General features: G+C 31.8%; 1 long non-coding RNA gene across 1 annotated transcript; it reads right to left on the bottom strand.

Annotated features, from left to right (window-relative positions):
• Positions 1-6,739: 6,739 nt before the first annotated feature.
• LOC117126505 lies at positions 6,740-11,115 on the bottom strand. Its single transcript, XR_004449120.1, has 2 exons — positions 10,884-11,115; positions 6,740-10,849 (listed from the first exon to the last, which is right to left on the bottom strand). It is a non-coding gene; the product is annotated as an uncharacterized LOC117126505 (long non-coding RNA).
• Positions 11,116-24,256: the final 13,141 nt, after the last annotated feature.

The following is a 24,256-nucleotide window of genomic DNA, read 5'->3' as shown; positions in this document are numbered from 1 at the left end:
CATCTCTAACCTCTTTTTTTTTCTTTGCAGCATGGAGGTGATCGATGGTAAGATTTTGATGCTACCCAGGTCAACCAGATCAGCGAAGAAAAGATAAAGACCTCGGCTGCTTACGTTCTGTTCTATAAACGTTTAGTAGAAGAATAATGAAAGCATAAGCTGAAAAAGACAAGAAAGAGGTACGTGAAGTTTTGCCACTGTTAGGAAAGCTTATTAAGAAACATCATTGGCTTAATTCTCATCATCAGTGCAAAGATCAGGATCAAAGCAGCTGAGTTGAGGATTGATTACAGGTTAGGGAGAGAGGAGAGTAGGGAAGAAGAAGATCAAAACCGGAGAGGACATGTTGCAGGGAATTCATTTAATTTTTAGAAAAAATTGGTATCCAGTAACTATATTCAATTAAAGAGGAAGATTAAGATTAGATAAATGCTTTTCAACAGAACCCTTGTGAGATATCTTCTAATTGTTTTTAAATAGCCCATACAAAATAAAGTAACAAAACAAAATTCATTTAAAAGAAATCAACTTGCTATATATACTATTTTTGGAAAATAGTATAGAAAAATAAAACTAACAAACATTTTTTTTAAAGAATACCATACCTTTAGAATCAAAACTATAAACATTTAAAAATTAATATCAAATTAAAAACTAATAGAAAAGTCATTAAAAACCATTTTCATGTGTGGACGAAAAAAACTATTTATTTTCCAAAGCAAATATGAATACAAATACAACAGTATAATAACACATATGAAGGTTAATTAAATAACTATAATACTAAGATATATATTAACATCGAATTTTCAACTTGATGACAATTACTATTGACTTATGAAAACATTTCATATGTTGATATCTTCAGAGGGAAGTGATAGATAAGTTGATTAATTAGTATTGCTCTCCACGAACTTTCGCTAATCAGAACGTGCTCTATCTATTGTTACTTTAAAATATATGTTGAGGCCATAATTGTTTTTCTTTTAAAATCAAATATGATTTTAAATTACCAATCAAAACATGCCAAAATATTATTTTAATTTATTACTTTTAAAATTTAATTTTTAAAGAAATTTTTATTTAGTATAAAACAAAATTTCATATCAAATCAAACACTAATAAAACAGATCATTAAAAAGGAATTAACTTAATATAGATACTATATGGTTGAAAATTAATATAAATTTAATTAAAAAAAGTAATTGGAAATTTTCCAAAAAACCATTATTCTGTTTGAAATAAAATTTACACCTAATATTTAATAAAATCCAAAAGTAACATACAAATTAATGAAATTAGAACTATTTTACCAAACAGAAAAAAAAGCGTTTACATTTATAACCTCGAGATATCTTTAAATAGGTTATATATAACATATAAAATTAAAGATAATCTCACACGATTTCTATCACATAAAGATATTTAAAGGATAATATTTATAAGATATATATATATATATATATATATATATATATATATATCAAAAGTTAAAAGTCTAAAAACATGAACAACAATCAAAAATATTTTTGTTACAATTTCAACAAAATTGAAGGACTATCATTATAGCATGAATGACACCAAAAATAACATGAGAAATAGACAATATTCATTTATTAAGATAGTTATATATTATCTAATATGCTGATAAACAAACTAAAAATGATAAAGTATTATAAATGTTTATCAATTAAGGAAATATGTTAAGATTAAAGTGACTTTGTTATATATGAAATCTATTAAATATTATACGGGAGTAAAAACTACGAAAACAATTATTAAGTTATAAGATTTGAAAAGATACTACAATTCATCATGTAAATGACAAATCAAACAAATTTTAGCTATCTTACCAAAATTTTATTTTTATTCTTATATCAAATCTATTGTAAACAATTATACAGTAACATAAACTTTAGTGCTTTAGAACATAGTTAATTAGATCAAGTATAAGATAAATCTAATATGCAAGATTATTTATATTATTATCTTAATAAGTCTAATACGCAAGATTATTTATATTATTATCTTAATAAATAAAATATTACTTAATATTTATTAAGATTCATTATATTGGTTTTCATTATAAAATTATCTAGCAAAAACTATTTAATATTACTTAAATCTGATTAAATTTAAAATGTTTATTTTTTAATATCTCATATATATTTAAATAATTAAATAAAATCTTTTCAAGAACGTTTGTGCACACAATATATATGCATATATATAATCACCCATTCATTATAAAAAGTTTCAAAAAACAAAACAAAGTTAAATATTATACTGATAGGTAAGCCTTTTATCTTATTCAAATAAAATAGATCAAATATATAATAAAGTATTTATAGTAGTATATGGAACTGTATATGCATCGAAAAAAATATATAATACTAAAATTTTATATTTTATAATAAGTATAAACACATTAATAATTGTCATTTATATTTTAATGATACATACAAATAAATAGCTAAGAAGTATTTTTTCTAAAAATTAAAAAAACAAATATAAATAGGAAAAACATAAAACAATATCTTAAATATATTAATAGATATAAATTTGTATAAATTAATTATAATGATCATTTTAAAATTATTACAAAAATTAGATTAAATTATTAAAATAGACTCGCGCGTAGCGCGAATATAAAATCTAGTCTACACTATATAAAAATTGAGGCTATAAGCCATCGAGAACGTCCACATAGAATTTAAAATCACCAATCGTATTATGACAAATCAGATTTTTAGTTTGCTATTTTTAAAAATATCAATATTACCAAAATTCGTCTATTTCAAAATAAAATATAAATCAATATCGAATAAGACAAACTAACAAAAGTAAAAACATTATATATATTTATATATTAAATTAATATATATAATAATTTCAAAATTTAATATAAATTAAATAAAAATAATTAATTTTAAAATGTATTAATTCAAACAATTATTACTTCTTCTTAGATATAATAAATGACAATTCTCTCAAATCGACTTTAATAAGTTTTTGTCACAAAAATAGACCTCAAAAATTAAAATGACCAAAACATCATTTTCTATTTTGTAAATTTTAGATTTTTTTTTATTTTTTAAAATTTTTAAATCCTATCCCCAAAATCCCACTCCTCAACTCTAAACCATAAACCCTAAACCCTAAACCTTGAACCCTAAACCTTAAACCCTAAACCCTAAATCCCACCCCTTAACTCTAAACCCTAATATCTAGATTAATTAACCCTATTGGTATAAGTGTATATTTACTTCTTTTGTTAAAACATTTAAGTCTATTTTGGTCATTTTTTTTTAAGATCTATATTTGTGACAAAAATCCTTTTTTGGTCTATCATAGGGAATTTCTCTATAATAAATCTAAAATACATTTTATACCAAAATAAAAAGGAAATTTAATGTTAAAATAGTTAAAGTAGCAATAACAGATTATTTTATTCTTTTTAAAAATGTTAATATCTCCAAAACAAAAATTAATATTATATATATATAACTTAAACTAATAAAATAAATATTAACATTTGTATTCTTGCTTAAAATGGTATATGTTATAGTAAAATGGGAAATGAAAAGCAGAATAGTAATATTAACAAAACAATTACTTCTTGTTATAATATGTTGAGGCTATAAGCCATTAAAGAAGTCCACATAGATTTAAAACCACCAATTATAATATGCTAAATCATTATTTTAAAACTAAATTATAAAAACAGAAAACTAGACTAAAAAGTAATATTAGAGATTTCAACTAAATTTCCAATTAATTAACTTCAATGGCATGTTGTCAACTTATATATATGCAGACGATCTCTTTGATTATATTGTTCTTATTATAATTCAAGTAGAGAGAAACGAAACAAAGAAATAATGTGGTCTAGATCAAAAATTGAAGCGGCTAAGAGATTTGCTCATATTTTTGTGAAGGAAACATCAAATACAAGTGAAACATAATGACTTCGTTACACAGAGACAATAAAACAAATCAGAACATTGATTACTATATTTGAGCTTACAAACGAACATGCCGAAGAGCTGAAGGGAAAACTGTCGGGAGCCTATAAGCAGCTAAACCACGACTCAGTGTGCCAACTAAAGGCATCTTGACGCTTTTTGATAAACTATGAGACCGGTTGATGTTAGTGGCGGACCCACGTTAAGAGATGGGGTGTCACATGACACACCTTAAATCTGAATAAATATGTGTTTTGTATCAATGAACAATGAAATTCATCTAGCTTTGCTGGTAAAATACTCTTAGTGACACCCCTAAACTCAGGTTCAATCTCCACTATTGACACTTTTATATTTTTTTCATGGTTTGACCCACCTAAAATTAGGTCCTAGGTCCGCCACTTGCCCCACCTAGATCTTGCCTAGGTCTGTCCCTGTTGCATCGGCTGTGGGGTTATGAAGATGCTTGACTTTGATTTCAGTAATAGTTTCTAGAAGGATGATGACCACATCGGATGTGATAGAATCTTTTATGGAATGAGGTAAAATAAAAAGTCAAAAATTAAAAAAAACAAATCGTTTAAACTAAAATAAATTTTCATATAAATTAAGATAAACTTTAAAACTCAATAAAAGAATTAACTTGACATATATAATAGTTTTTGGAAACGTAACATAAAACTAACTAATATATCTTTTAAAAAGAATATAAACTTCAAGAATTTAAACATAAGAATTTAAAACATAAATATTTTAAAAGTTGATACAACATAATATTAAAAAGGGGAATTTACACATAGAATTAAAAAAATATCAAGATTTAAAATATCAAGAATAAATTGGTGGTTTTACATGGTTTTTAAAAATATTAAAACAATTGGTGGTTTCAGTTTTTTTTTTTAATTTATACGGAGCCAATTTATTTTTTGACTTAGAGAAAAAATATTTTAAAAGAACCACATTTAAGAATAATATGTGAAACACATACAGTTAATAAGAAGATTATTTAAATATTTAAACTGATTCTTTTCAATCAAAAGAAATTAACAAATTTATTTACTCATCAAATTTTTGAAATTGTAATCAACACTATCATCTTATATAGAGTATAGATAATGTCATCTATCTATCTATCTATAATAATAAAACAGACTTCTCTGTCTTCTCCTGCTGCCAGCTCATCGTATAGCATAGGGCATTTTGTGACACATTAGCAGTGTTGTTTCTATGTATTTTTTTCCTTAGCGAAAGTGAGTTTCGTTCTTGGTCTTTATTGGGCTAGGTTTAATATACTTAAGTCTCTAAAAACAAATCAACAAAACTAAGCCCAAGTAATACATTTCATCTAAACCTAAAGCTTCGCCTCTTTTCTTCATCTTCTATCTTCGTCGCCACTTCTTCTTCCATCATAATCTCTCATTTCCATTAACTCAAACCATTATTTCATTCATCAAAACAAAAACAGCTTAACTCACATCACCCTTCCACTTCCCTGTCCCACTCTATATAGGACGATGTCGTCATATGAAGCCTTCACACTGCTCAAACCACCACCAAGAAACCACCTTAAGGTACATTGGCGAACACATATTCTTTCAGTTCCACAGTTACATGTGAAGAATCTTATATTGCAAGAGAAGCGGCTGGTTCGTTTTCTCCAGAGCTCAGGTACGGTGATGTTCGTGAGGAAACAATCGATTCCGAGGAAGACGATAACTACTGGTATTTTTTAACAGTTCGTACAATTGATTTTTTCTCATTAATTGTTTTTCGTTGATGGTTCTGTTTACCTAAAATATGATGATTTTACTTTCTTAATGAACTCTAGAAAGAACCACTCTTTATGTCTTCTTGGGATGATTAACTTAAAAGAACTTCTCCTGGTGGCTTGATTGAGGCATGTTTCCCTTCATGCGGGTCTCTGATCGTATCCTTCTGATTCAAATTGTTGCAAGATGCAGCACCTACCTAAGCATTCCGACAATTGGGTACTGGTAAAAACTCTTTCTCTGACCTTTTTATCAGTCTAATCTCTTAAATTGGATATTTTCATTTGTTTAAATTATCTGAGACCTTTGTTAGACATGTTCACTTTCCTTTGGCAGTTAAAAAAGCCAAGTTCTACTACATTGCTGCTTTTTCCCCTAGCATGTATCACCAGACTCCATACAGTAGGCATGTAAACATGCCGCTGCAAACACCAAGGTAAACGGAGGCTGAGCTATGATCCTTCACTACAACCAAGTTCATTGATACTGTTCACATATCTGGCAGGTGATCACCATTAACCTTCATGTTCCTTATCTGTGAGTTTTTCATAATACTATACTATTATATCTTACAGTGTCCAGAGTAATCATTGGAGATGTAGAGATAAGCAAGACTCTTGCTTGAACCAAGTACATGGAGTATGTTTTGGAATGAGACTGAGGCAAGAACCTTCTTCAGGGTTCACGGCTGCGAGGTAAATTGCCTTATTTTTGCCCTGTTTTTTTTTTTTTTTGTAAATTAGTATTAACAAAGACAATTTAGAATTAATCTGTTTGGTTATTTTTTGTATAGACAATACAAGACGGCTGATAGCAGGATCGCTAAAGGGGCTTTCAGCCATATTGGAGTCATACATCGTCCAGTAAGTCTCATTGCCCAAGCATCTGCATATATTAGCTTTAACCTTACAGTCATGAAGCTCCAATGACTCAAAAGTATAATATTTGGGTAAGAGTTAATGGTTAGCTAGAATTTTTTGATTCAATAATGAAGTTCTTTTTTTCTTTCTCTGAAACAACTACGTACGTTGGTAGTTCTCTCATGATCTCTGACAAAGATTTATGAAAATAATTCTTCTTTCTGTATACAATAATATGCATGTTATAACAAAGTGAATACTAAAAATAATATCATTTGCAGGGGACAGCGCAATGCAACCACTATGCTCAACATGGGATTTGCAAGTTTGTGTCAGCCTGCAAAATAGACCACTCCATGACCTCTTATTCTTCACTCGCTGACATGCCTGTTGCGCCTTAACCTCTTGGGTCTTGATTGCTCAGCACATTAGCTCCATCATCATCATCCTCCTCGAATGACCAACGCACAAAGATCCACTCTCCGTGCTCCATTAAACCCAAATACACAACAAGTGGTGGCTCAAACTGTTGCTTATGAAGTCTCTCCGTCTTCTTCTATGACCGTCGGTGTGAGACAATTGGATCCTGTTGAGCCAAAATAGGTGACCCATCTACCATTGAGGTTAAAACTTGAAGCTAAAGAGACAAAACTCAAAGGACAGAACCTCACTCTATTCTTTATCTCTATTTTTCTTCTTCTTTTTTCATTTATCAAATTACCATGAAGTCCATGAACTCAGAAACATGAAAGATCTCCACAAACTAGACAGATGTTTGGGACTAAGTAAGATAGATTGGACAACGATTTTTATTATTTACATGTAAAGAAAAGAGAAAACGAAAGGGTTTGTGTATTTATTCTTTCTTTAGCTAGATCATCTTATTTTCTAAATCTAAGCAATGATTAGAAGTCTTACTCATCGTAACAATGAGTGATCCGGGTTCATTTATTCTGTCTGCCATTTTTCCCTTACATTATAACATCCAACTTTCGTTTGCATGTTTGTTTCTCTTTCAAAACAAATGGTTTCACTTTTAAAATTTCAGAATTTTATAGCTTGATACATAACAAAGAATAAAAGCTCTCATAAAATCTTAAATGCGATCAAATGATTTGCTACATCATTTTTTGTTTTTTTTTTTGTTTTTGAGAAATCACTTTTCATATGTTGCAAAATAAAGTCTGGTATCAGAGTTTTATCTTTCAGGCCTAGATGTCTTTAACTGTAGTTTCAAAGTACTTTCCCTCAAATTATTCATTTCTACATCATTTTTGTTTTTCAAGAGTTACAAACATCCATGTCTCTTTTCATTCCGGTTAAAGATAAACACGTCCACTCTACATAATAAAAAAAATTGTATCGATATGAAAGAATGAAAATCTATTTTTTGGGTTTGATGATTTTAAAGAGATTCATTTCTACATCATTGTTGTTTTTCCAAAGTTACAAATATCCATGTCTCTTTTCATTCCGGTTAAATATAAACACGTCCACTGTACACAATAAAAAAATTTGTATAAAGAATGAAAATCTACTTTTTGGGTTTGATGATTCTAAAGAAAATTTGGTCAACCAATAAGTTCTAACCAAAGTTCATAATCTATTCAAATTAGTTTATGTCGTTGGACGGTTGTTTGTTGTTCTTCTAATGCAATAACATGGTGTTGTTACATACTAGATATAATTGCAACTACATTCTAATTGGCAAAACTATTAAGAAATCTACACGTAAATTTATATGTATTTAAACTTCATTCATTCAGGGAAATCCATTAGAAAATGATCCTTTAGTTGATTCTATATATTATTAACTGCTTTGATATGAAATATTGCTTTAAGATTTAAACTACAAACTTACATAACATTAGAAATTAAATTGTACTTTATAGAAACTCAAGATTGGGATTTTTTTTCCTAAGAGTCCAACTAAAGAACAAGAATACTTTTTCTGATTAACACTAAACAAAAAAAAGACTCGAAAAGATAAGAATAGTAGATTACCCAAAGTAATATGATTTTAGTATTTAGTTAAAGTAAATTTTTAAATAAGAACATTGTTAGAGACACTCATAATCACGGATAGAATACATTCAGATATACCACAATCAAAAATAAAACTTTACCACACCATTTAAAATATATGAAAATACTAAACATAATCGCAAGCAAATGGAAGAAAAAATAACGTATTTCCATTAGAAACATAACTGAAATGAATACTGAAAATAAAATAGTTGATAACAAATAAAAATTCAAACACGTAAAATTTATAAACAAAGGTCAAGTGTTAACAAAATATATATATATATATATATATATATATATATCTAATTAGAAAAGAAACTATATTTATTATTTTCAATTTAAAGTAAATTTTCAAACTTTTATAAAATTAAAATGAATTTTAATATAATATAAATTTAGTGTAAATTCACCCGTCCGTAGGGCGGGCCAACCCCTAGTTAACAATAAAATAAACAATATGATGACTTCTTATAAATATATGTCACCGATAAAATTCTAGGTTCCATATATTACTTAAAATTAATATGATCTCAAACATAAATGGTCGAAAAAGATATTTGATAAAAATATTTATAACAAAGATGAAAATATAAAGAGTTTAAAGTATTACGTCTAATAAATTTGTTAAATTTCAAATAAATTTATGGAGTTTTTGCAAATGTGACTCAAAACTTGAAGTCAAACAAAAAACTAACTCATGTTTTTTTTTGGAACTTTGACTTGCCTCTTTCATCCCCAAAGTTCAGATTATTCACGAAAATGCGATCACTTTTTTTTTCTTTTTTTTCGAAAATGCATATTTTACTCTATCACCCTCGTCTTTCTCAAGTATTCACAGTATTGCCATTGCCATCAATACACCAACAACCATGAACAACCAATTTGAAGCTCTTAATGTACTTAAAAATTGATTTACACTCTTTCTTTCTCAATTCTTATGAACTAAAAACAACATCTCTTTCACTTTTTCTCCATATTCATCCAAAAAACCTAAAAATTTATTCTAAATTTTGTATGGTTCATAGAGCCGTTGAAGCTTAGATTCTTGGTGAGTCACTTTTGTTTGAGATTCTGGGTGCTTGGAGAAGACTTATGTGTGCTAAAAACGTTATCTCACTGGTTGAAACTATGAAATTGAGATTTTTTCTAGATCTGTTCGTGTGGACGACTTACAGGTAAGTCTTCTGGCTGTAGACGACTTACTTGGAAGTCGTCTGGTCAATGCAGATGTTAATTTTGCAATTGACTTTTAATTTATTTTTTCTAGACAAGTTACAGGTTAGTCGTCCACCTTTGTTTGATAAAAAACAAGAAATCGAGACGACATACATGTAAGTCGTCTCGGGAAAACGGGTTAGTTTTGCATTTGACCGGAATATGTCAGAAATTTGACTTTTCCGGGACGACTTACAAGGTAGTCGTCCCGTAGAAAATTAAAAAAATAATATTTTTTTTCTAGACGACTTACATGTAAGTCGTCTCAGGTTAGTTTTGCAATTGAAATATTTACCAAAAAAGTTATTTTTTCTAGACGACTTACACGGAAGTCGTCCGTCTGACAACTTACATGTAAGTCGTCCAGAATTTTATTCCGAGATTCTGGTCAAACTTTGCTTATTTTGGACAACTTACAGGTTAGTTGTCTAGGAAAAAAAAACTCGAGACGACTAACGTGTAAGTCGTCTAGAAAAAAAAAACTCGAGACGACTAACGTGTAAGTCGTCTAGAAAAAAAAATTGTTTAATAATTCAATTGCAAAACTAACCCGAGAGGACTTGCAAGTTAGTCGTCTAGAAAAAAACAAAATATTAATTTTTTAATTCTACTGGACGACTAACTTGTAAGTCGTCTAGGAAAAGTCAAATTTTGACACATTTCGGTCAAATGCAAAACTAATCCGTTTTCCCTAGACGACTTACATGTAAGTCGTCTCGATTTTTTTTATCAAAAAAAGGTGGACGACTAACGTGTAAGTCGTCTAGGTTAAAATCAATTGCAAAACTAACTTAAATGGACGACTTCCTAGAAGTCGTCTAGACGACCTCCGTGGAAGTCGTGTGCGTCAATGTTTAATAAACTTTTACTTTCTCTAAACTTATAAAGACTTTTTAATATTTTTTTTGTTAAATCATGTATATTAGTCAATATTAGGGCTACTGAATGAAATTTATAACTTAATTGGGGATATATATGAGTTACCAACATTCACGTTAATTAAAGTTTCTAACTGATCCGAGAAGACTTATGCGGAAGTCTTCTACGCTAGTTTTTGAATAAAGTGTATATTTAAGAGTGATAAGTAACTTCAAGATATGTAAAACTCATATTTTTCAAAATATGTTTTCTCCTTTAGTTTTACTAAATTTGACTAAAATTTTCAACACAAACTTGTAAAAAAATGTGATTTGCTTTGACTAGTTACAATTGTTTATTTCCATCTCTTAAGTATTATTGTTATAGACATCAATGATGATTATTGTTATGAGTTGGAAGAAGGGTTAAAATGCTTCTTAAAATGTTGTATCAATATGAGACTACCAACATTCTTGTTTATTAAGATGAGAAGAAGGCCATTAGAGTATTTTATTGCATATGGGAGATGCAAAAATAAGAAAAAAGCTATTTAAATATATTATTTCATTGATTTGTAAATGTGTAAACACATTGTTAGCACATATATTACATCTTGAGAAACATTATTACTGATTTTACAAAAAAATCACAACTAAAATAGTAGACATGCAAATCACAAAATTGACCACAAACAAAACTATTATAGATTATTCCTTTACAAAGACAAGCTTGGACTCCACTTGATATGGAAGAAGACTTCGTCAGAAGACTTCAAGGAAGTCCAGACAACTTCCAGCAAGTCGTCTAGCGCATTATATTTTAGACGACTAACATGTAAGTCAGCTCAGAAGTCTTCCAGATCTGAAAACCTGCATATCAAATCCATATCTGAAAAACCTGCATATCAAAAAACGTTCAAATGGCTTAAAAACAAAGAAAATGAATGGAAGATTAGATGTATCTACCTTTATAGAACACACAAAAATACATATCTAAAAGTAATAGATCTACCTTTAAATGAGTGGAAGATGAGAACCATTTGATTAAAAACCTGAAAAAGATAGATTAGTGAGAATGACATGAGACAAAACTGAAAAATTCATATAAAGTTTGGTGTTTTCAAGTCAAAGAGATTAGAGTGGGTTTGGAGAGTTTTAGTTTGGGAAAAAAGTAAGAACTTTATACAACAGAAAGTTACCAAGTGAAGAAAAAACAGACATGAAAACTTATCAAAACGCTCAGATCTGTTATGAAAGGGAGAGACATGGGAGAAGACTCCGTCAACGACTTCCAAGAAGTCCAGACGACTTCCTGGAAGTCGTTTGGAAGACTTCCTGAAAGTCATATGGAAGACTTACTGGAAGTCGTCTAGCGCATTATATTTTAGACGACTAACAGGTAAGTCATCTCAGACGTCTTCCAGATCTGAAAAACATGCATAGCCAAATCCAGATCTGAAAAACCTGCATATCCAAAAACGTTCAAGTGGCTTAAAAACAGAAAAATTGAGTTGAAGATTAGATAAATCTACTTTTATATAACACACAAAATACATATCTAAAATTGACAGATCTACATTTAAATGAGTGGAAGATGAGAACTATGTGATGAAAAACCTGCAAAAACAAGATAAATTAGTAAGAAAGACATGAGACAAAAATAATAAATTGATATAAAACTTAGTGTTTATAATTTCAAAGAGGTTAGAGAGAGGTTGAAGAATTTTAGAATGATGAACATTACATTTTTGTTGCAATCATTTGAGAGAAGGAGAGAGAATGTGTAGATTTTTCTTTATATAGGGAGACAAAAAATTCAATTAGGTTAAGTATTTTTGATTCAGACGACTTCGTAGACGACTTACTTGTAAGTCATCCAGAAGACTTTAATATTTTTAGCAAGAAACTGAAATAGAAGACTTCCTCGATGACTTACAAGTAAGTCATCTGGTTTAGATTATTTAAGCGGGAAAATAATTTTTTAAAATATTTTAGGAGGGAATATTTGGACGACTTACATGTAAGTTGTCTAGTTTAAATTATTCACCAGACGACTTACAAGTTAGTCGTGTAGACCCTAAACATAAGGCCTAAACTTAGTTAAGTAATTAAACACTTTATAAAATCAAATTAAACTTCAAAAATGTTTACTATACACAAAAATAAACACTTATAGGAAAAAATTTAATGAAAAATAAACATTCAAATTTTCCAGAATCTAACCCTAAGAATACATATAATACTACAACATATGTTGTCAAACCGTAAAACCAAAGAATAGCATGATTAACTACTTTGACTCATCTATGCTGAAATTAAACTATTCAATTTTATTATATCTTAATTTACATTACTTAAAACTGTTTATAATTACATTATTTTAATTTTTCATTTGTCAAAATATTTTTTTTTTTAAATTTATAAATTATTTTTAAGATCAACTACATCAGACGACTTTCAGCATCTCAGATGACTTGGACGACTTACTGGGGCTATATTCATAAAAATGGCTTATGTTTTTTTGTTTGGTCACAAGGGACTGGCGATAATTTCACAAGGCTTTTAGGTTAGTTTTTCATTTGATTCAAGTTTGGGTATATTTTTGCAATTGAAGTCAAGTTTTGAGTCATAATTGGCAAATCCCCATAAATTTATATGTAATACCAACAATAAAATTATATATGATTGACAACCTACAAAACAATAAGAAGAATGACCGATGTGCATTTAACACATTGTTAAAAATCAGTTTATTTATGAATTTTAAACAACTTCTTGAAAATCCAAAAAAAAATTATTTACTCATCAAAATTTTAAACATATGTATTGACACAGAGTTTGTAAGTCAATTTTAATCAAAAACTTTATATAAACTAATCAACTACACTAATACGAAGCAATTCACGTTTACCTGATCTTAATAAATATTAATGTCATTAACAATAAATTAAACTACATGATAATTTCTTATAAATATATCATTCGTTCACCGATAGGTTTCATATAATACATAAATTAAAATTATCTCATACAATTTTGGTTGAAAAAACTATTTAGAGAACAATGTTTATAACATAAATGAACAAAAATAAAGAATCTCAAGGGTCATGTCTAATAAATTAGTTTAATTTCAAATTTATTTATATTAAATACAAACAATAAATTATAATATGAACGAAAACTTACAAAATAATAGGAAGAATGGTCAATATTCATTTGTAAAATTATAATATACTATATGCAATCAACAAACCAAAAACATTAAAAATTAAACTAATAAAACGTAAATTATGTCCAAACTTTATTGGCAATTAAGCAAAAATAATTTTTTATTTTATGTAATAATTTTCAAAAAGTCTTACAAATATTTATGTAAAACTGCAACACAAACAAACATTATTTGTTTTTAGTATAGATTAACTTTTATTACAAAGATTAAAATTGTATATATTACAAAAAATTATAAAACCATACACTATTCACAACTATATAATATAATTAGTTTGACCGAATATAAGATAAATCTTATGCTCTAAATTGATTATATTATTATCTCAATAATAAAATTTATATAAAATTAATTAAAATTCTTTATATTTATTTTCATTTTTATTATCCAAGTAAAGTAGTTAACAATAGGCGAAATTCAGTAAACTATTAATTGTAATTTTACTTATATCAACAATTATACCTTCACATACATATTTAAATATTAAATTAAGTTTTCAAGTATGTTTGTGCTCACAATAAAAAAGTAACAGTTATACATTATTTGTAAAAATTTGTTCAGTATAAATAAAATACAAATATTATGCAGATAGATTAATCATTTTCGCATTAAATACAACGATATATAAAATGTATCATGTATGGTAAAAATATTTACAATATCGAGCAAATTACATAATATTTGAAAGTTTAAAACTTTATATCTTTTAAACAATATAAATACGTTTATAAATACAATATATACATCTATAAATACAAACACTAGATTCTAAGAAGTGTTAATTTTAAAATTATACTTTTATAGACAAATATATGAGAAAAAAATTAAATGATATTTTTAATACGATTCAAAAATTTTAAATTTTTTATAAATTAATTATATTTAAAAATACTATAAGTTTTAAATTAAATTATTAATACAGACTGTTGTAAAAAAAAAATTATTAATACAGACTAGCGCGTAGCGCGAATATAAAATCTAGTTGATCATTATAAAAATTATGTGTGTTTTCTTTTGGATAAACTGATATATCTTGTGTTATAATGCAGTGATAAAAAAATGCTTGTCTTATAATGCATGAAGTTGTTGACATAACTTTTTATGATTAAATTTTAACAAAGGGATCTAATAATACTAAAAGTTCTAAAACTAGAGCATGGAGAGTGTCCACGTCAGCTAGTAAAATCCTCCAATTAAAACATAAGATTATGCCACGTCAGTTGTTGTTAACAATTTCTTTTGGGTCATCATGTGTACCCTCAAACCCAAATCCTCGAAAACCACGTATCTGCTTCGTCTTCCTCAGAATCATTGAAGCATCACTGCCGTTACCATTACCTCCGACTCTTATCCTCAACATATGGCTCCCACATCTAAATCTCATAAAGCTTCAGCATTCACTGCTACTCCGAAAAGGTATGCATCTTTTCACATCCCATCAACTCGCCAGCTTATATATTCATATGCTTCCCTGATTCTTTCTTTCTCCAAATCACGAAAGAAAAAATCAAAGCAAACTATGTGATATAAAATCGAGAAATCAACCGGCAAGGTTCCTACGTCTCTGTTTTACGATGACTTCGTTACATATTTAGGACAGTCAAAGCTATTGTTTCAGCTAATCCAGTTTTGGGAAGCAAAGAACAAAACGAAAGGGTAATTCCTAATTGGTCTCTAGCTTCTTCTCATAGACTAACATGTTTGGATTCATCGTTTACAAGTCCATATATGTTTACATCTTATTAGCTTCCTTCACGGTTTTAGTTGTAAGTGCAAACGCTTACATCTATAGTTACTATTGAAGATCATAGGACTCTTACTGTTTTCATGAAACGAGTGTCATCAATCTTTTTCAGGATGCTATAAAGGAACATCGATAGGTCTCTCAACGCATGGTAGGACACAAACAATATTAGCTCTTGTATCAAAGCAGAAGCTGACCTCACGATTTCTTCAGATTTTGATCCTAATCCAAACCCATTTTATGCATTGTTTCTTCGCTTTCTTGATTGTTTGATTCTTGTTGTTGATATACTTTTTCAGGATGAGATTGAGAACTTGGTATCAAGAAAAAGTACCAAGAATCTGGATATGCACATGATGAAATCGGCTGCAATGGATGGTGCAAGATCGCTGAGGCCGACATTGGTTCTGTACATGAAGTCTCATTGGTAGAACAGGCTGTAGAGAAGGATGAGAATCATGACCATATTCAGAGGACGGAATCTATGATTGAAAATATCCTTAAAATTCAGCAGAAGATGAGTGACCACTTAAACTTGAGGTTGGATTTTGTCTACAAGGAGCTGACTGGAAAATTTGAAGCCTTGGATGCCCATGTAATGATGCTAGATACCCAGGTATCTCAGACTGCAGAGGCTATGAAGATGCAACAAGCTCTGGTTAAAGGGAAAGCTGTAGAAAGTGAGAGGCACCAGGTTGGTGTCATTCTTAAATAATGACTTTGGGGAAGTAGTCGAGCATGAGAAGCTGGAAGAAGAAGCTTTTCTAGTAGAAATTTCCATGTCCATTGGCAGCTCGCATTGGTGTCGATCGACACCATCAGCCGAGAATCAATTAACATCTTCAGCTGAGCACTGATCAACACTATCAGCTGGGCATAGATCGACACCCCATGAATAGTACGTAGGAACAGTGAGAATCCAGCGACATTCAGAATTTTCCGCTCGACACCATCCTCCCATCCCGTACAGTGTTAAAACGGACAATTTTGATCGACAAAATCGATCGACAACAACAGAGGAGCACCGATCGACATCAGTAGCCGAGCAGCAATCGACAACCGCCTATGACATGTCAACTGCGTTTACCAGACCTCTATGCACACCGCTTGAATGCAACTCGGAACCCATCTCAGACATCAGTTTGTTTACGGACAGAAGAAAATACCAATCAGCAACCTGCATATGCACCAGAGCAAGAGCAATCAACTCTAGCATAAACCTCTTTCGTTGAGAGTGTCGATCAACGACATGAACCATGTGTCGATCGACACCAAATGGACGGATGCGAACCTGTCATGGAACGATAGGAAACAAAAGAAGGGATTCCAATTGGGAAGAGAGTGGAATCTAGGAAACCATATAGTCCCAAACACCTCAGGAGAAAAGTTAACAAAGTGGAACTTGATGGATTTCACAAGAGGGTGAAGAGAGTTCCTAAGGATATATCTTTGGAGGATGCATATCACAAGCACAGACTTGGTAATTTCTTCAGAGAGCAGAGAGACAGATAAGGACATTGAGTTGCTATTCAACAAGGTCAGTCGTAAACCCAAGAGGAAACTGAATAAGGAACAAGATCCTGGAAAGTTCCTGATTCCATGATGTATACATAGCCACAATTTGCCAAATGCCCTATGCGATACTGGATATGCAGTCAGCATCATGGCCATAGACACTGCTGAGCTATTAGGACTAAAGATGGAACCTTCTCAAGATAGTTTCACTTTCGTGGATAACTCCAAAACAAAATTAGCAGGCATGATCAATAACGTTAAGGTGGAGATAGGGGAATGCATTATCCCTTGGACTTTCATGTTGTGGGTATCGAATCAGGCAAGACATCTTCACTTTCTTTTGGAAGATCCTTCATGGCTACAGTGGGGGCAGTTTGTGATCTCAAGAAAAATAAGATGTGCCTGACTAATGTTGATGAAATTGTCTTCTATGATCCCGTGGAGAAGATGAAAAGTGAGGACTTTATTTCATGCATAGAGATGTTTGTAGACACAACACCTACAGCTGATTCAAATCGCGAGCCTGCAAAACCAAGATTAGCATCGGTCGACATTCAGATTTCAGCATCGGTCAAAACTCAGCCTTCAAAATCGATCGACACAAAGACTATGGCATCAGTCGACACCCTCCGTATTTCAGAATAGACCGAGACTGAAAAGTCTAAGTCTGGGAGAAGGACTAGGAAGAGAAAAAATAAAAATAAAAAGAATATAGATGCAGATTTCCTGTCACTAGTCCCTTCACAATGTCAAGAGAGAAGTCTTGAGTATAGAGTACACTGCAGAGGAGGTCCAGGACCTTTTACCATGGTCAGAATGCTATGTGACCCAGAGCTGAGAGACAAAGGAGAAGCTTCTGCAAGGGCTTTTGTCAACATAAACAAAATGAGGAAGAGAGATACATAGACTTGTTTTGGAATGAGTTCTCATTCTCATCCAGACTAAATCATATCTCCAGAAGTCAAGCTAATGACTAAAACTAAGCGCTGAGTGGGAGGAAACCCACTGTTAGGTATGTTTTAATTATTTATTTTTATGTTATACTGATTTTAGCAATTATTTATTTCAAAAAAAAGAAGATGAACAGTGACAACACTGTAGCAGAGGCATTGTAGCATCGATCGACACTATAGCAGAAACGTCGATCGACACTGTAACAAAGATACTATTTATCAGAAAAAAGACCCGAGGAAAATAGTTGATATACCAGCATCGACCGACATCTGATACATTCACATCGAACGAGTATATACCGATTTTCCTTGTTAAATTTCATATTTATGATTTATGTTCCCATCAATCTTAGACTGTATAACACTGGAGACAATGTTTTTTAAGTCTAGGGAAGGTAATACTGATATTGTGCTTTATTTTGAGTTTTATATATATTGAGTTTTATTAAGTCAAGAAAGGGATGATCAACTTTTTCAATTTTACTTACTATCTAGCCAAAGCGGATCACCTGCCAATAACATCCATGCTAGCTGAGAAAGTCTGAATGAACCAAAGCTGAATTCCAACCTTAATCAATTTAACTTGCTCGTCTTGGGGCTTGGTATATATTAGACCGGATTTCTCTTTCAGGTCTGAAAGGTATAATTCTGTAAATTTTTTGTTTCCTTCTCTCCTTTCTTCGACATCCAAAAGGATAAAAAATTGAAATGATTTCATGCGGTTTAGAGGGGTAGGAGTATTTCCTGTGACCCCATTATTCTTCTCTAATGGAATGATCACACATCGTTGTAAGCGAGGGTAGGAGTGTCTTCTGTGACCCCACTATTCACCTACACTTTACGAAGAAAAGAAAAAGAAAAAAAAATCGAAAAGAAGATGAATAAGATGGACTGCATCAGCGTTCATTGGATTTAAGATAGAAGGATCCAGACAAGAGAGATATATAGGAAAAAGAAATCAGAATAAGACTACATGTGTACTCAGATACCCGCTGGAGTAAGAATCCATGTGTCCCTTGATCGATACTCCGAAATTTAGTTTACACATTTATATGCAGAAATGAGGGTACATCAGACGGAATCATCCAAGCAGTGGGCTGGATGATTTGGTTGCTAAGCTAAGATCTAATAAACGAAGTGCCTCTAAATTGGCACTGATCTGATGTGGCTTGCAACACTGCATAGGAGAAAGTAGTAAGTTTAAAATTGTGTGAGTCCCTGCGCTTTCAAACCTCTTTCACAGGACTATTCTGTGTTTTGCTTGAGGACAAGCAAAATATTAAGTCTGGAAAAGTTGATATACCATGAATTTTACCCACTTTTAGCCATGGTATATGAGTGTTTTAGTATGTTTATAGTTTTTGCAGGTTGAGGTACGTTTTGGAGAAATTTGGTGATTTTGGGGCCTTTTGAAGCATTTTGAAGTGCAGAACTGCACAGACGCGCCAGATGTTTAGATATTGATGGAGAATTTGCCATGGTGCAATTGAGCCCATCTTTTGACAACAGATCGAGATTTGAGTTAGATTTTCAATGCTACCGGCTTGAGGCCAGTCCAACAGTTAGATCAGAAGTTATGCCTGTTTTACTGAAGAGTGGTACATCTACCTCGCGAGATGAAGCTGTCGAGGAGACGAAGGAATGTCGATCGACGAAACAGTCTTTCTGTCGATCGATAGTGATGCCATAACGCGGGCCGAGTCTATTTCATGACCAACTTAAGCCCATAAGTTACCACAAGTTACCATAATACCCATGGACGACTCAGAACCTTACTTATGTATTTTCTAAGCCATTGTTGACGGTTACGCTTTCTATTATTTTATTCTATTGCTTTCTTATAGGTTTGGAGAGAATATCAATTCTCCTTCAGATATTGATTGGAACTCCATTGGTTTTATCATTGATTTTTTTATCTGTTATATTATTCGAACTATGATTTGTTTTATTGCTTCCATGTCTCGGTAATTCACCTGTTGGGTTTAGGGTTCAAATCGGTTATCAAAGATTAGCCTAAAATATAGAATTTCTAAGTTGTTAGTGATATACATCAATAGAATTGTTCTTACGGCTTATATTCTAGAGTCACGAACTAGAACCCTGAACTTAGATAATTAGGCGCATGCGACAACATGGTCTTTTATCTGAATTTATTCTCACTGAACTAAGATTGCTAGAAACAAACGACGGTTGATATAGGAAATCTAGTGAACACATTCAAACCCGATCGCAAATGCTTGCTAGAAGGAACATCGATCCACAACCTATAAGTGTATCGATCGACGTTCTGAAAGGTGTATTGATCGACTATCTATACATAGTATCGATCGACACTTTCTCATGATCAACAAACGAAAGTTGAGATCTGAAATCTAGACATTAGATAATCTAAACAAACGGAAGTTGATAGATTATTACTTAAGTTTAAGTTCTAGAATATCCTTCATGCAATTTTAGTCTCTATACTATTATAATCATGATTACCTGAATAGAACCCTAAGTCTAGCTATTTATCCTTATTGCTTACAACCTCAACCAATCGAAAAACTGCCTTGTTCACTTTGCTTTCATTTATTTACTGCTTTATAAACTGTTTTCCTAGCTTAACCTTGATTTCTAAAGCTATTGTGTGCCCAAGCTTTCTGTGGATCTGATTCATACGTACTACAATTGAACATCTTATTGAGAGAGTAAAAATCTCTCCTTAGGGTAATTTGAGTGATATCACAATTCCAAATATTTATTATTACTTAAGGAATTAAGCTCTTCTATCATAACAGCTTTTATTCTTTCCAATGCTTACTCCTCTTAGCTTTTGCAACCGTCTTAGGTTCATATATCTCTAAACTTTCAGCTGCTAAAAGAGCAAAGGCTATGCAATCAAAGCCTTCAAACCTGGATGAATGCTTGATCTATCATCTTAAATGAATATAATTGTATGTCAATGTGATTAAATAGGGACTCCTGTGTACAAAAGGTTTAACTCATACTACATGTTTGCAACTGTCTCACAGTTCTTGACCTTTCGCAGCACATTTTTGCTTATGTTCACAACAATGATGTTCTTGGATTTTTCGAACTTTGCCACCTTAATTAGATCTTTGATCTTAGCGTTCTTACTTGGATCTTCCTCTACAGAATTTATCTATTCAGTAGTAGGAGCATAACTGCCACTTAGAAATTATATGGGAGGATCTCCTTAAGATCATGTAACCTAATGAGCCATCATGAGATTTTGAAGTCTTCTTCACCATCAAACTTTTCAACCTCACATTTTCCTCATATAGTCTGACATTCTTCACTTTATTGTTTTCTGGATTAGAGCCGATGAACCTGGATCCGATGCTACTTATTAGGTTTAGGTTTCCGAGGCCACCAGTTTGTTAATTTGCTATCAAGAAACTCTAAAAAAAATATTCAATTTCCTAAGAACTATCAAAGATTTGCACCATAAATTTGCTTACCTGGTTCGAGGCTTTACCTCTACGTCTGGGGAGAGTCTTTTGTTCTCAATTCACTAGTGAATCAAGGTTACGATCAATCGGTTTACAAAGATAATATACAACTGATATCCTCTAACAATTAAAACTTGATCTAACCTTGTGCTTCTTTGTTATGCAGCTACTACAAGTAGCTCAATCACAAAGCAATGTTGAGAACCTTTCAGGCAGATTTCAAGAGTCTTCGTGAGTCCTGGAAGAAAAATGATCAAGAGAAGAAGATGAACACCGAGTGTAATAGCCACCATTAAAGAGTAAATGCAGACAAGGAAAAGTTATGTAACAGCCGAGAAAATTACTCAAGCAAGTGGAAGTCGGATTGATCTTTTCCAGTTGATGGTTGTGGATCCCAAGGTACATAAGAAAAATTTAGAAAGTCTTATAATAGTTTTCCATCTGAAGAAATAAATTCTTCAGAAATTTTAATGGATTGAAAATGCTCGCGGTTCGGCTTAGATCATCCTAGTCGGACGAGAAAATTAATCAAAAACTTATTATAGGGCCTTAAGATATGAATGAACTTATAATTATTTTAGAAATGTTTTGGTCTAAGTAATCTAGGTTTTTTCAAAGAGAAACATTCCCGCCAGCCCGGATCAGCTTATAACACGTTCGGGATTTACATACGGCCCATTCGGGCCCATCTACGACATGTTAAGCATGTCCAGAAGCTGCTGTAGGATGCATCTGCTTATCTACCTCCTTAATCATCTAGACATGTGTCTCTCCTTGACTGGAAAATCCTCCAAGCAGCTCTTTTTTATATCCTATTGGTTGAATTATTGGCTGGCCACAGAGCTTGTTTTAATTGGACAGATTTGTGGCTGCATACCAATATCTCTCCAATTGGTTGCACGGGGCAGCCAGGATATACCTTCTCCTGAGCTCATTCTCAACCCCTATAAATATCAGACACCCCCTTAGTCATTTTTAATGCTTAGAACCCTATCGAAAAAGTCAAAATTATAAGGTAAACTTTCGGTCTTTAGCTTTCTTTTTAATTAGCTTTTGTTTTTCTTTTCTTTTCTTTATTTTCTTAAATAGAACTTAGATAGCCTTCCTCTGTGTATATTTTTTAAGTTCTAGAGTTTTTCCGATAAAAATTTAAAGTGAAGTTGACCGCAAAATAGGAGCGTTTGCAGTCCGAAACTTTCATCTAAGTGTCGAGGTGAGTCTCGGTTATGGGTTATGATTGTTGTGTGTGTGGTTAGCGCCTGCAAAACAAGAGTATTGGTTGATGCATTGCTAGGTTGCGCATTTAGATATATAATGATATGATAATGATTGATGTTTGTGGAAGATATTGAGTTATATTGTTCGGGCCTAGGGTCGAGGGGTATAACATGTTTGTGATACATTGATGCTGTGTTGCATATACTTGTTTCATTGCATTATATTGTTTGGGCCTCGGCTCAGATAATATAACATGTTTGATCATGTCTTAACGGAGAAACCCGTAAATCCACGCACTTGATTCGTTAGGGTCCGACACTCGGGTGTAGTGTCGTGAGAGTCATTGGTGTTAAATCGAGGCCTGTGCCTTGTCGTGGGCCTTACCAAAATTAGTTCCGGGCAAGACGCGAAGACAGGTGTGATAGGGCTTGCTACCCTCGACCGCGTAGCTGCATGACGATGCGGCAAGTGTGTTATCCGGGCCATCGGCTTTTTAAAATTTTGAGTTTAGAGCCAACGGGCGCAAGAAGGTATGTTATGGACTTCGTATCGAGATATAGGAACCAATGGCGAGAGGCAGTCCTCGATGATCGATAACGATTTAACCACTCGTGAAGAGCGGATGCTTGTTTACGTGATTGCTTTATTTTTGCATTGCAAATTTCATGATATAATTGATCTTTGGTGCTTGATGTTTGATGCATAATGGGGGGATAAATAATTGTTAGGAAACCCGACTCACTGAGAAAATTAGTTGCTCATTAGACTCTTTGTTTTGCAGGTAACCCGTAGTAGGTTCCATTTGGGATCAGATCAGGAGCACAAAGCTGTTGGTGTAGATTTGCTACCTTTTGCAAACATCTACTTTTTGAATATGTAAGATATGGTTTTGAATATCGGCCGAGCATATATAACATTTTGATGTGGTTGAACTTAAAGTATATCTGAATAAGACAAGGTTTGTGAAATGCTTGGATTCCATATGATACTAGTCCTAGTCCGGGACGAACTAACTAACGGTTCCAAACTCGGGTTACAAAGCCTTAACTTGAAATCATTAGGAAACCCGTTCTTGGACTTATGATCTTAGGATTTCGGATCTGATCCATGAACCTCGGGTCAAATGTTTGTGCACGTGGTAGTAGCATCTTTGATCTGGAGAGTTCTTTAGTTCTTCGTGCATGTTTTTGTTTGATTGGTGCATATCAAACTAATTAACTTTTACTTATTCCGGATCGGGGATGTTACACCGAGGAACAAAGCACCAAAGAAGATAAACTTTCTTTTCACGGAGGAACGAAACCTGGATCCTCGAGCTCGAACACCTTGACTCTCAACTTTGCGAACAACCACTTTCTTATGTGTGTAACAAACGAAAGACAAACTCTTTTCAATAGAGGGTCTTCACTTCATTCGTTTGGGCTTGTTGTTGAGCTTGGCCCATTTCA

This window comes from Brassica rapa, chromosome A07, assembly GCF_000309985.2.
Source record: "Brassica rapa cultivar Chiifu-401-42 chromosome A07, CAAS_Brap_v3.01, whole genome shotgun sequence".
Taxonomy (NCBI): domain Eukaryota; kingdom Viridiplantae; phylum Streptophyta; class Magnoliopsida; order Brassicales; family Brassicaceae; genus Brassica; species Brassica rapa.
Note: the sequence above shows the minus strand (reverse complement) of the source record. Positions and strands in the feature narration are given on the sequence as shown.